Below are 14,716 nucleotides of genomic sequence, written 5' to 3'. Positions count from 1 at the left end.
CAATCATGAATCAGAAGTCAAGGTGCCCATTGATGTAATTGGAATAGGTTCACCTCTCAGAACACAGAGTAGGGTGGAGAAGGTGGAGAGTGGATCTGAAGAAACAAACGGAAGAAAACCTACAATACAGAGTGATATCGTCAGCCTGGTAATATAAGGCATCCCTGGAAAAGCCTCCCTTCAGAAACAACTAATAAAAGGACAAATCCCACTTGATTGGAACTCTGGAGTATGGTAGAGACTGGAGAAGGACTCTACAAATGCTGAATCAAAGGGAAAGGGAAAAAACACAGCAAAAAAAGGTAAGAGATCTACGACTAAGACTGCCAATCTGGTCCCCTCCCCCTCATTTAATCCCACACAGTTTAAGAGAGTCACAGAGAGGCAGCAAGGCCTGGATACTCCCTTCTGTGGATGCAGACCACAGAGCCACTCATAGCAGGGTGTTGGAATCCCAGGCATATACCGGCACAAGGACCCAAGGCTGCAGGGATACTGGGCAGAACCCAAGCAGCTGGCAAGCATGTGTAGGAGCAAAAGAGATGTGGCAAAAAAAAAATGTGGCAGAACTGTTGTCAAGAGGTGCACAAACTTAATTGATTGTAGCAGCACCTAAATGAAAAAGAAAAAAAACAAAACGCTTTTTTGAACATTGATCTAATCTAGGTCTCCAGGGCAGGATACCCTAATATGGAAGTTACTGAAGGTAGAAAACACTCACAGGAAAAAAAGGGAAAACTGAACTGCTGCAAGGTAGGATAGATCCTAGGAGAGAAAAGTATAATAAAAGGGGGTCACTGAGTGAGAGCAACAAATCACAGAAGCTGGGAAGCTCAAACAGAAGCTATACAAATCATAAAAACTGGGAAGAAAATTCTGCGTGAAAACAAACAGAACAGATAAGGATTCTCAGAAGAGGAGAGAAAGTAACCTTTCTACTGGAGGTGAAATAATTGCACATTAAAGGGCAATCTTAAAAGTTGTGCTGCATATCTAGGGCAAGAAACAGGCACAGAAGAGCTGAGAAAATCTGAACAGTTAAACATGGTCTGCTCTAAAGATTCTGTATAAGTTGGGCCAAGCATTGAAGAAAAGCCTTAACACATAGCCAAACCCAGGCAAAAGGGAGAAACTGACCTTTAGAGTTAGCACATCAAAATAATCAGACACCCAAACATCAGCAAAACATTATAAGCCACACTAAGAAACAGGAGGATATGGCTCAGTCAAAGGAACAAACTAAAACTTCATAGGAGACATAGACTTTGGAACAACTAATCCAAAAAGTTCAAACAAATATCCTTAATCAATTCAAGGAGATGAAAGAAAATATGGATAGAAATGAACAAAATATTGATACAGAACTAAAGAATATTAAGAAGACATTGTTTGAGCAAAAAGAATAATTAGAAAGTTTAAGAGTATAACAAATTATGGGTATGGAAAGCACAATAATGGATATTAAAAATACACTAGAGGCATAAATAATAGAAGATTTCAACAGACAGAACAAAGAACCAGTGAACTAGAAGACAGGGCAATTGAAATCATAGTCATAAGAATAGACAGAGAAAAGAATAGAAAAAACTAAGCAGTGTCTAAAAGTCTTGTGTGACAACATGAAGTGTACACAACATATGCATCATAGGAGCCCCAGAAGAAGAAGAGATGGGAAAATGGACAGAAAGAATATTTGAGGAAATAATGGTTGATTATTTTTCAATTCTTATGAAAGACATAAATATACATGTCCAAAAGTGCAATGTACTCCAAACAGAATAATCCTGATAGACCTATTCTGAGACACATACTGGTAAGAATGTCAAATGCCAAAGATAAAGAGAGAATTTTGAAAATAGCAGGAGAAAAGTTACTTATCACATAAAAGGGATCCTTCGTAAGACTAGGTTCAAATTTCTTATCAGAAACTGCAAGAAAGCAGTGGCAAGGGTTATGTAAGGTAGTGAAAGAGAAAAACTGTCAGCCAAAAATTCTTTATCTGGCAAAAGTCTACTTCAAAAATAAGGGAGAGTTTAAAACATTCACAGATTGTTTTTAACTGAGAGAATTTGTCACCAAAGACTTATCCTACAAGAATTACTAAAGAGAGTTCTTCATGTTGAAAGGAAAAGACAGGGAAGAATGGCTTAGAGTAGTGTGAAGAAGTGAAGACCTTCAGCAGAGGTAAGAAAATGGCAAATACAAACCCCAATAGTACTATATCCTCAATATATAACCCTCCTCTTTAATTCCTAGAAGAGTTAGAATACAATGGAATAAGAAAAAGTCCTATTCCCTGTTAAGATAATGCAAAATTATAAGAATGTGGAACAAAAACAACACAAAGGGGAAACTGAGGGATATGGGAATAGAAAACAAATATGCTATTGAGGTTAAGTTAAATTAGTAGGTTATAGACTTAGGTTGTGTAATACAAAACCCTAGGGTAATCATAAAGAAAGTATTTTTAAAATTCAGACACAGAAATGAGAAAGAGCAACTAGATAGAAAAGGATGCTACAATAAAGGAAAAGAAACAAAAAAGATATAAGATATAAAAAACAAAGGACAAAATGGCTGAAGTAAATACTGGCTCTAGTAATAACACAGAATGCTAATGGATTAAACTCCCAATCAAAAGACCCAGCTTGGCAGACTGGATGAAAAAGCATGATCCAACTACATGTTTACAAGAGACTCATCTTAGACCCAAAGACACAAATAGATTGAAAGTGAAAAGGATAGAAAAAGATAATCTGTGCAAATAGTAAGAGAGCTGAAGTAGCTATATTCATTACAGACAAAATAGACTTCAACTCAAAAGCTGTTAGAAGAGACAAAGACAAACATTATATGATAATAAAAGGTGACTCCACCAAGAAGAAGTAAGAATCATAAACATTTATATACTTACTTACATGAGGCATATGGTGGCAAAACTGAAGGGAGAATCAGAAACCTCTACAATAGTAGTTGGAAACTTTAATACACCACTTTTATCAAGTTAGAACATCTAGATAGAAGATCAATAAGGGAACAGAGAACTTGAATATTGTGATAAATAACCTAGACCTAATAGACAAATACAGTACATTGCACCACAAAACAGCAGGATATACATTATTATCAAATGTACATGGATTGTTCTCCAGGATGGATATGTTGGATCACAAAATGAGTCTCAACCAATTTAAAAAGACTGAAATTATTCAAAGCATATTCTCTGACCATGATAGGAAACCCACACAAGTATGAAAATTAAATAACACACTCTTAGACAATCAATGGATCAAAAAAGAAATCATGGGGCAGGCCACGGTGGCTCAGCAGGCAGAGTTCTCGCCTGCCATGCCAAAGACCCGGGTTCGATTCCTGGTGCCTGCCCATGCAAAAACAAAACAAAACAAAACAAGAAGACTTTAAAAAAAAAAGAAATCACAAGGGAAATCAGTAAATTTCTAGAGACAGATGAAAATGAGGACATCATATCAAAACATATGGGATATAGTGAAGGCATTGCTCACAGGGAACTTTATAGCCCTAAATGCTTACATTAAAAAAAGAAAGCGCTCAAATCAAAGACCTAACTGCATGCCTGGATGAACTAGGAAAAGAAAAGCAAACTAAACCCAAAGCAAACAGAAGGAAAGAAATAACAAAGATTACAGCAGAAAGAAATGAAATAGAGAATAAAAACAATAGACAGCACTAACAAAGATAAAAGTTGTTTATTTGAAAAGATCAGTAAAATTTACAATTCATTAGCTAGACTGACAAAGGGAAAAAGAGAGAGGATGCAAATAAATAAAATCAGAAAGGAGAAGGGGGTGTTACCATTGACAAAGCAGGAAAAAAAAAAAGTAATATAAGAGGACACTATGAACAGCTGTATGCCAACAAAGTAGACAACCTAGATGAAATGGACAAACTCCCAGAACACACAGGCAGCCTAAACTGACTCTCAAAGAAATAGAAAATCTCAACAGGCCAATTACAATAAAGAGATTAAATCAGTGTCTTGGTTTACTAAAGCTGCCAGAATGCAATATATCAGAAATGGAATGGCTTTTAAAAAGGGAATTTATTAAGTTGCAAGTTTACAGGTCTAAGGGTATAAAATGTCCAAACTAAAGCATCCAGGGGGAAATACCTCGACTCAAGAAAGGCTGATGGGTTCAGAACAAGTTTGTAAGCTGGGAAGGTACGTGGCAGGTGTTTGGTGGGGCCTTTGGCTTTTGGTTTCAAACAGCTTCCCTGAGGACATTTTCTTTCGGCATCTTCAAATGTCTGGGTTTAATGTACATCTGCACTTTCTTTTGGCACTCCAAGCATCTAAGCTTCCTCTAGATTGTTTCCCCTTTTAAAGGACTCCTGTAAACTTGTTAACTAATCAAGACCCACCTTGAATGGGCAAGTCATATCTCCATCTAATCAAAAGTTCACATCTGCAGTTGGGTGGGTCAATCTCCTTGGAAACAATCCAATCAAAGGTTTCTATCATAAACAATAGGTCTGACCCCACAAGATTGGATCCAGATTAAATCATGACTTTTCTGAGGGACGTGGTAGTTTCAAACAGGCACAATCAGAAATAAAAAACCTCCAAACAGAAAAGTTATGGGCCACATGGCTTCAAAGGTGAATTCTACCAAACATTCCAAGAAGAATTAACACCAATCCTGCTCAAAGTGTAGCAAAACTTGAAGAGGAGGAAATACTACCTGACTCCTGCAATGAGGTCAAATTATCCTCATACCAAAGTTAGATAAAGATACTACAAGAAAAGAAAACTACAAACAAGTATTTCTTATGAATATAGATGTAAAAATTCTCAGCAAACACTAGCAAACCAAACCCAACAGCACATTAAAAGAATTATACACGATTTATCAAGTGGGATTTATCCCAGTTATGCAAGGGTAGTTCAACATAAGAAAATCAATTAATGTAATACAACTGTCCTGGTTATGTACCCCAGAAAAACCGTGTTCTATTTCCTAATCTAATTTTGTGAGGACAGACCTATTGTTAAGGGTGGAAATTTTCACTGGATTGTTTCCCTGGAGAGGTGTCACACCCAGTTTTGGGTTGAATCTTTTGATTACTTGGAGATGTGACCCTGGCCATTTAAGGTGGGTCTTGATAGTTTACTGGAGTCCTTTAAAAAGGGAGACATTTTGGAAAAGTACAGTTGCTTCAGAGCCAACATAGCTGCAATCATTTGGAAATGCAGAAGCCCCAGGAGATGCCAGGAGCTGAGAGAGCCGGCGGAAGCTGGGCAGGAACCAGAGCCCAGCAGACATCGCCATGTGCCTTCCCTTGAGAAGCTATGCAAGCCAGAACCCAGAATTATTGCTGTCGCTTTGAATATTTTTACTGACAAGTCTCCATACAAATACTGTCCATACATGGTGTACAATCAGTGGCTCACAATATCATCACATAGTTTTGTATTCATCACCATGATCATTTTTAGCACATTTGCATTACTCCAGAAAAAGGAATAAAAAGAAAGAGGAAACTCATATATCCCATACACTTATGTCTCTCTCCCATTGACCACTGGTATTTCAATCTACCCAATTTATTTTACTCCTTATCCTCCCTATTATTTATTTTTATCCATATTTTTTACTTATCTGTCCATACCTTGGATAAAAGGAGTATCAGACACAAGGTTTTTACAATCACACAGTCACTTGTAAAAGCTGTATCGTTATACAATTGTCTTCAATAATCAAGGCTACTGGAACACAGCTCAACTGTTTCATGTACTTCCCTCCAGCCGCTCCAATATACCATAAATTAAAAAGGAATATCTATATAATGAATAAGAATAACTCCGGGGTAACCTCTCAACTATGTTTGAAATCTCTCAGCCACTGAAACTTTATTTTGTCTCATTTGTCTCTCCCCCTCCTCTTTTTTTTTTGCATTTTATTATTCACCAATTCCAATATTGCCCAATCACTGCCTGTTCAAATTTTCTCTACTGGAAAGGTTTTTCATTTTGAAAACCACAAATAGAAATTTTTATGTGATACCCTAGAATTTCAGCTTACAGTTTTGGCCTGTAGCCCAAACTTAAATGTTGAGGGCTGCTGTATTAATAGAGCAGAAATTCACATTTCCATGAACATCAAGGTGAACTGTGCTTTCAAATGAAAATGATTTTAAAAAATGAATTTATTTTATTGTCATTACAGATTCAGACAGACCCCTCATAGCTCCTTCGGTGACTTTTACACTTGTCCCAAGAAGGAAGGGAATGTTATAAAATCTCCAGGAAGTTTGCTTTAAAAACTTGTAAACCTTTTTTATTTTAAAGTGCTTTAGGAGAGACTTTAGATAACAAAGTTAGAGAAGTTCCTTAGTGTCAGACGAGGTATAAAAGAGAATGTGAAAGAGCAGCAGAGGTGGCCAAGAGCCACTTGTATTTTAGTTATGGTATCAGCAACACAAGATATAATCAACCTAGACCAGTTCAATTTTTTAATTCAGAGTAGGCCAAGGAAAGGAGAGCATTTAAATATATACATATTCTTGGAAGGTGATATGAAAACATTAAAGAAAAATTAGAAAAAAATTTTGAATGACCAGAATCCCAGAAACCTTAAACAAGTACATTCACTTCTGTGTATTTCCTTCCATTCCTTTTATAATACATCAACACACCATTTTAAAGTTAGTGGTTTACCTGTGAGAAAGGAAAGCACATCTTTGTGACTTAAACATGATTTCTTGAAAATAAAGGCCACTCAACTTTAAAAGACATCTACTTGGGCCTATTATGTAAAAAGATTATAATAAAAAACTAACAAATTATGTGACATGATAATTAAGGTTGGTTTATCATGACAGGGGGCTTTGGTCAGATTTGGGAAAGATTGCAGACTGACTGAACTTTTACATGCAGACTGATGATTCAGTTTTTAAATTTTTATTGACAAATCTTCACACACATACAGTCCATACATGGTACACAATCAGTGCCTCACAATATCATTGCATAGGTTTGTATTCATCACCATGATAATTTTTAGAACATTTGCATCATTCCAGAAAAAGAAATAAAAAGAAAAACTCATATACCCCATATCCCTTATCCCTCCTTCTCATTAACCACTAGTATTTCAATCTACCCAGTTTATTTTACCCCTTATTCCCCCATTTATTTATTTTTTATCAATATTCCTTTACTCATCTGCCATACCCTAGATAAAGGAGCATCAACACAAAGTTTTCACAATCACATGGTCACATTGTAAAAATCATTATAAGGTTATCTTCAGGAATCAAAACTACTAGAACACAGCTCAACTATTTCAGGTACTTCCCTCCAGCCACTCCCATACACCATAAACTAAAAGGGTTATCTATATAATGCATAAGAATAACCTCCAGGATAACCTCTTAACTGTTTTTGGAATCTCTCAGCCACTAAAACTTTATTTTGTCTCATTTCTCTCCTCCTTCTTTGGTCAATAAGGCTTTCTCAATCCCATGATGCCAGGTCCTGGTAAATCCTGGGAGTTCTGTTCCACGTTGCAGGGGTGATTGGCCACTTGATTTTTGGCAAAGGATAAAGACCATTCAAAGACTAAAAGAATGGTCTTTTTATCAAATGGTGCTGGGAGAACAGGATATTCGTATGCAAAAACAGTGGAAAGGGACTGCTTTCTCACACCATGTACAAAAATGGACTAAAAGTGGATCAAAGACCAAAATATAAAAACCAAGACTATATAACTCCTATGAGAAAATGCAGGGAGAATCTTCAGGACTTTATGTTAAGCAATGGTTTCTTAGATATTATACCAAAAGCATGAGCCACCTAAAGAAAAAATTGATAAATGGGACCTCATCAAAATTGAAAACTTTTGTGTATCAAAGGAGTTTATCAAGAAAATGAAAAGACAACCGACACAATGGAAAAAATATTTGGAAACCACAATTCTGATAAGTCTTAAGATCCAGATTATATAGAGAAATTGTATATGTTTTCCAACAGTGAAAAGACAAACAACCCATTTTAAAAAAAAGGCAAAAGATTTGAATAAATATTTCTCCAAAGAAGATATACAAATGGCAAAAAGGCACAAGAAAAGATGCTCAACATCACTAGCTATTAGGGAAATGCAAATCAAAACCATAATGTGGAGGAATGGGGAGAATCAAGATGGCAGCTTAGCAATGTGCATGTTTTAGTTCGTCCACCAGAACAACTACTAAACAACCAGAAACAGTACAGAACAGCTCCTGGGCCACATCAGTGACTGGACACACAGTGTACCCCAGTGTGGACCAGCTGGAATGGCTGTGAGCCCCACCCCAGAACCGTGAGTTCTCTAAGCCACAGCAGCCAGTGCCCCTCCCCCACAGGCTGCTTCCCAGAGGGGAAAGGAAAGGGACTTTATCAGCAGCAGGGGCTGAGCCCAACGAAACACCAATCATGGAATTAATTAACAAATTCTGACTACTAAAAATAGGCCCCCAGCCCAGGTGAACCTGGTCAAAGTGGAGGTCGCTCATTTTTGCCCCGGCGCCAAGGGGGCAGGGCTGACGGAAAAAGAAAAAAAAAAGGAAACAGAGGTTTTTGTGGCTGTGTTTCTACAAAGGCTTGACTGCCTTTGAATTCAGTGGCAGGACTTCTCAGGCTGCAACTGCCCCTGGCATAGGCAGAAACAAGCTTCCCCAGGGGAGGGGTGAAGCCCAACTCAGGTGGAATTCCTCCCTTAAGGAAGTCGGACACCAGGGCTTGGTAATTTGAAGCCATTAAAACCAGCCTACAACCTCTCCTCTATCTCCACCACTCCCCAGCAGGGAGAGTCTGCCAGAGTTAAAGGTACTGCATCACCTTATGCTGGTGGGACCTGCAGAGAGACAAGCGCCACATACTGGGCAGGATAAGAAAAACAGAGCCCAGAGGCTTCACAGGAAGGTCTTTCAATTTGCTGGGTCTCACCCTCAGGGAAAACTGACGCAGGTGGCTCTTTGATCCTGATAGGAGGCCAGTTTTGTCTGGGAAAATCCGGCTGGGGTCTACAATACCTAAGTAGACCCTCCTAAGGGGGGGGGGAGGGGGGAAAGGTACCATACAAGCAGGGCAAGAAACAAGAAAACAAGAACTGGAAAATTCTCCTCTGTTAAACAAAACCTAAGTTAAAAGTCCAGAAAAAGCTGAACTGAATGTCAAAGAACACATAGACAACAAATTCATCCAGTAAGGAAGAACAAAAGAATGTCATTATTGCAGTGTGCTGAAAATAGGTGGTAATTAATATTTTAAAATTTCAACTTACGTGTGAGACTAAAGCAAAAAATGTTTATTTGGTACAAATTTATATTTGACTAGTGCATCTCCTAATATAACTTATGTAGATAGTTGGTTGAACACCTTAAGAACATGGAACTTTGGGTAGGACATGAGATTTTGTTGGTTTGTCCAGGTGATGCCCTGATGAATCCCAGAGTGATTTGATCAGTGAGTGGAAAAGTATTTGCAAAGTCCCCTTCGGGGAATGGTGAGAATGGGGGAAAACTCAACTTCCCCAACTTGAAATCTTGATATTCTCACAAGCAGTGTGGACAACCAAAGCTATAAGCTGAGCCCCAGTCTTGGCGTTTGTTCATATGAAACTTAACCCCACAAAGGATAGGTCAAGTCTACTTAAAATTTAGGCCTAAGAGTCATGTGATGACTTAGTCTTAGGGTTCTCCAACCCTAAGAGAACCTCTTTTGTTGCTCAATGTGGCCTCTCTCGTCATCCAACACAGCAAGCAGGCTCACCACCCTCCCCCTGTCTATGTGGGACATAACTCCCAGGGATGTAGATCTTCCTGGAAACATGGGACAGAAATCTCAGAATGAGCTGAGACTCAGCATCAAGGGATTGAGAAAAACTCTAGAATGAGCTGACACCAAGCATCACAGGATTGAGAAAATCTTCTCTACCAAAAGGGGGAAGAGTGAAATGAGACAAAGTGTCAATGTCTGGGAGTTTCCAAACAGAGTGGAGAGGTTATCCTGGAGGTTATTTTTACACATTAAGTAGATATCACCTTGTTATCCAAGATGTAATGGAGAGGCTGGAGGGAACTGCCTGAAAATGTAGAGTTGTGTTCCAGTAGCCATGTTTCTTGATGATGATTGTATAATGATGTAGCTTTTACAATGTGGCTGTGCGATTGTGCAAACCTTGTGTCTGATGCTCCTTTTATCTACTTTGGTCAACAGATGAGTAGAACATATGGAATAAAAATAAGTAATAGGGGGAACAAATGTTAAAATAAATTTAGTTTGAAATGCTAGTGATCAATGAAAGGGAGGAGTAAGGGGTATGGTATGTAAAATTTTTTTTCTGTTTTTGTTTTATTTTTCTTTTGTCTTTTTACTTCTTTTTCTGATTTGATGCAAATGTTCTGAGAAATGATCATGATGATGAATATGCAACTATGTGATGATATTTTGAATTGCTGAGTGTATGTGTTGGGAATGTTTGTGTTTCTTTCTTGAAAATTTGTTTTTAATTGATAAAGAATTAAAAAAAAATTCATCCAGCAAGAAAACCCTAGGTAAAAGAAGTGAAAGCAAGCTCCAGAACAAACTAATTAAGGTAATTAAATGCCTAGATGCCAGCAAAAAACAAATCACACTAGGAAAATTGAAAATATGACCCAGTCAAAGGAACAAACCAACAATTCAAATGAGAAACAGGAGCTAAAACAATTAATTCAGAATATATGAACAGACATGGAAAACCTCATCAAAAACCAAATCAATGAATTGAGGAAGGATATAGAGAAGGCAAGGAATGAACAAAAAGAAAAAATCGACAGTCTGAAAACACAAATCACAGAACTTATGGGAATGAAAGGCACAGTAGAAGAGATGAAAAAAACAATGAAACCTACAATGGTAGATTTCAAGAGGCAGAAAATAGGATTAGTGAACTGGAGGATGGAACATCTGAAATCTGAGAGGCAGAAGATAGGATTAGTGAACTGGAAGGCGGAACTTCTGAAATCCGACAAGAAAAAGAAAATATAGGGGAAAAATGTAAAAATATGAGCAGGGACTCAGGGAATTGAAGGACAATATGAAGTGCACGAATATACATGTTGTGGGTGTCCCAGAAGGGAAAAGGAGGAGAAAAACGAATGGAGGAAATTATCACTGAAAATTTCCCTACTCTTATGAAAGACTTAAAATTACAGATCCAAGGAGTGCAGCATACCCCAAAGCGAATAGATCCAAATGGACGTACTCTAAGACATTCACTAATCAGAATATCAGAGGTCAAAGAAAAAGAGAGAATCTTGAAAGCAGCAAGAGAAAAGCAATCCATCACATACAAGGGAAGCCCAATAAGACTATGCGTAGATTTCTCAGCAGAAATCATGGAGGCGAGAAGACAGTGGGATGATATATTTAAATTAGTAAAAGAGAAAAACTGCCAACCAAGAATTCTATATCTAGCAAAATTGTCCTTCAAAAATGAGGGAGAAATTTAAATATTTTCAGAAAAAAAAAATCACTGAGCGAATTTGTGACCAAGAGACCAGCTCTGCAAGAAATACTAAAGGGAGCACTAGAGACAGATATGAAAAGACCAAAGAGAGAGGTGTGGAGAAGAGTGGAAAGGAAGACTATGAGTAAAGGTAAAAAGAAGGAAAATTAGATATTACATATTAAATCCAAAAGACAAAATGGTAGAAGACAGTACTACCTGTATAGTAATAACACTAAATGTTAATGGATTAAACTCCCCAATCAAAAGACATAGACTGGCAGAATGGATTACAAAACAGGACCCATCTATATGCAGTCTCTACTCAAAGGACATGAGAGCAAGGGCACAAATGGACATTTGCACACCAATGTTTATAGCAGCATTATTTACAATTACCAAGAGATGGAAACAGCCAAAATGTCCATCAACAGACAGGTGGCTAAACAATCTGTGGTATACACATACAATGGAATATTATGTAGATATAAGAATAAAGTTATGAAGTATGTAACAACATGGATGGACCTTAAGGACATTATGCTGAGTGAGATTAGCCAAAAACAAAAGGACAAATAATGTATGGTCTCACAGTTATGAACTGACATTAGTGAATAAACTTGGATATTTCGTTGGTAACAGAGACAATCAGGAGATAGAAACAGGGTAAGATATTGGGTAATTGGAGCTGAAGGGATACAGATTGTGCAGCTGAAGGGATACAGATTGTGCAACAGGACTGCATATAAAAACTCAGAAATGGACAGCATAATACTGCCTAACCAAATTATGTTAAAACACTGAATGAAGCTGAATGTGAGAATGATAGAGGGAGGAGGGCTGGGGGTGTAAATGAAATCAGAAAGAAAGATAGAAGATAAAGATTGAGATGGTATAAGCTAGGGATGCCTAGAGTGTGTAACAATAGTGACTAAATGTACAAATTTAAAAAATGTTTTTGCATGAAGAAGAACAAAGAAATGTCATTACTGCAGGGTGCTGAAAATAGATGGTAATTAATATTTTAAAATTTCAACTAATGTGTGAGACTAAAGCAAAAAAATTTTATTTGGCACAAAATTTACATTTTGACTAGTGTGTTTCCTAATATGTTATGTAGATAGCTTTGTTGAACAACATAAGTACATGGAACCTTGGGTAAGACATGAAATTTTGTTGGTTTGTCCAGAGTGATGCCCTGATGAATCCCAGAATTATTTGATCAGTGAGTGGAAAAGTATTTGCAAAGTCCCCTTCGGGGAATGGTGAGAACAGGGAGAAATTCAACTTCCCCAAGTTGAATTCTTGATATTCTCACAAGCAGTATGGACAACCAAAGCTATAGGCTGAGCCCCCAGTCTTGGGGTTTGTTCATATGAAACTTAACCCCACAAAGGATAGGTCAAACCTACTTAAAATTAGGCCTAAGAGTCACCCCTAAGAGAAACTCTTTTATTGCTCAGATGTGGCCTCTCTCTCCAGCCAACACAAGAAGCAATCTCACCACCCTCCCCCTGTCTACATGGGACTTGACTCCCAGGGGTGTGGACCTTCCTGGCAACGTGGGACAGAAATCCTAGAATGAGCTGAGACTCAGCATCAAGGAATTGAGAAAAACTCTAGAATGAGCTGACACCCAGCATCAAGGGATTGAGAAAGCCTTCTCGACCAAAAGGGGGAAGAGTGAAATGAGACAAAGTGTCAATGGCTGAGAGATTCCAAACAGAGTGGAGAGGTTATCCTGGAGGTTATTCTCACACATTAAGTAGATATCACCTTGTTATCCAAGATGTAATGGAGAGGCTGGAGGGAACGGCCTGAAAATATAGAGCTGTGTTCCAGTAGCCATGTTTCTTTTTTTTTTTCTCTTCATGTTTAATTTACTTTTTTTATTAATTAAAAAAGTTAACTAACACAACATTTAGAAATCATCCCATTCTACAAATACAATCAGTAATTCTTAATATCATCACATAGTTACATATTCATCATTTCTTAGTACATTTGCATCAATTCAGAAAAAGAAATAGAAACACAACAGAAAAAGAAATAAAACAATAATAGAGAGAAAAAATAAAAATAAAAAATAAAATAAAATAAAATAAAAAACTATACCTCAAATGCAGGTTCATTCAGTGTTTTAACATAATTACATTACAATTAGGTATTATTGTGCTGTCCATTTCTGAGTTTTTGTATCCAGTCCTGTTGCACAGTCTGTATCCCTTCAGCTCCAATTACCCATTATCTTACCCTATTTCTATCTCCTGATGGTCTCTGTTACCAATGACATATTCCAAGATTATTCTCTAATGTCAGTTCACATCAGTGGGGCCATACAGTATTTGTCCTTTAGTTTTTGGCTCGTCTCACTCAGCATGATGTTCTCTAGGTCCATCCATGTTATTACATGCTTCATAAGTTTATTCTGTCTTAAAGCTGCATAGTATTCCATCGTATGTATATACCACAGTTTGTTTAGCCACTCGTCTGTTGATGGACATTTTGGCTGTTTCTATCTCTTTGCAATTATAAATAATGCTGCTATAAACATTGGTGTGCAAATGTTCATTTGTGTCTTTGCCCTTAAGTCCTCTGAGCAGATACCTAGCAATGGTATTGCTGGGTCATATGGCAATTCAATATTCAGCTTTTTGAGGAACCGCCAAACTGCCTTCCACAGTGGTTGCACCATTTGACATTCCCACCAACAGTGGATAAGTGTGCCTCTTTCTACACAACCTCTCCAGCACTTGTCATTTTCTGTTTTGTTGATAATGGCCATTCTGGTGGGTGTGAGATGATATCTCATTGTGGTTTTGATTTGCATTTCTCTAATGGCCAGGGACATTGAGCATCTCTTCATGTGCCTTTTGGCCATTTGTATTTCCTCTTCTGAGAAGTGTCTGTTCAAGTCTTTTTCCCATTTTGTAATTGGGTTGGCTGTCTTTTTGTTGTTGAGTTGAACAATCTCTTTATAAATTCTGGATACTAGACCTTTATCTGATATGTCATTTCCAAATATTGTCTCCCATTGTGTAGGCTGTCTTTCTACTTTCATGATGAAGTTCTTTGATGCACAAAAGTGTTTGATTTTGAGGAGCTCCCATTTATTTCTTTCTTTCTTCAGTGCTCTTGCTTTAGGTTTAAGGTCCATAAAACCGCCTCCAATTGTAAGATTCATAAGATATCTCCCTACATTTTCC

General features: G+C 37.5%; 1 protein-coding gene across 18 annotated transcripts in view; it reads left to right on the top strand.

Moving 5' to 3' along the window:
- PRKAG2 (protein kinase AMP-activated non-catalytic subunit gamma 2) overlaps positions 1–14,716 on the top strand; it is a 614,065-nt gene that overhangs the window by 52,220 nt on the left and 547,129 nt on the right. Inside the window, exon 4 of one of the 18 annotated variants that reach the window (XR_013171096.1) lies at positions 1–4,170. The exons of the other annotated variants lie outside the window; for them this stretch is intronic. The gene's annotated coding sequence lies outside the window, so the exon portion shown is untranslated. Of the gene's footprint in view, positions 4,171–14,716 lie in introns of those variants that run through there. 18 annotated transcript variants of the gene reach the window in all.

This window comes from Tamandua tetradactyla, chromosome 1 (assembly GCF_023851605.1).
Source record: "Tamandua tetradactyla isolate mTamTet1 chromosome 1, mTamTet1.pri, whole genome shotgun sequence".
In the NCBI taxonomy this organism is placed as follows: Eukaryota; Metazoa; Chordata; class Mammalia; order Pilosa; family Myrmecophagidae; genus Tamandua; species Tamandua tetradactyla.
Note: the sequence above shows the minus strand (reverse complement) of the source record. Positions and strands in the feature narration are given on the sequence as shown.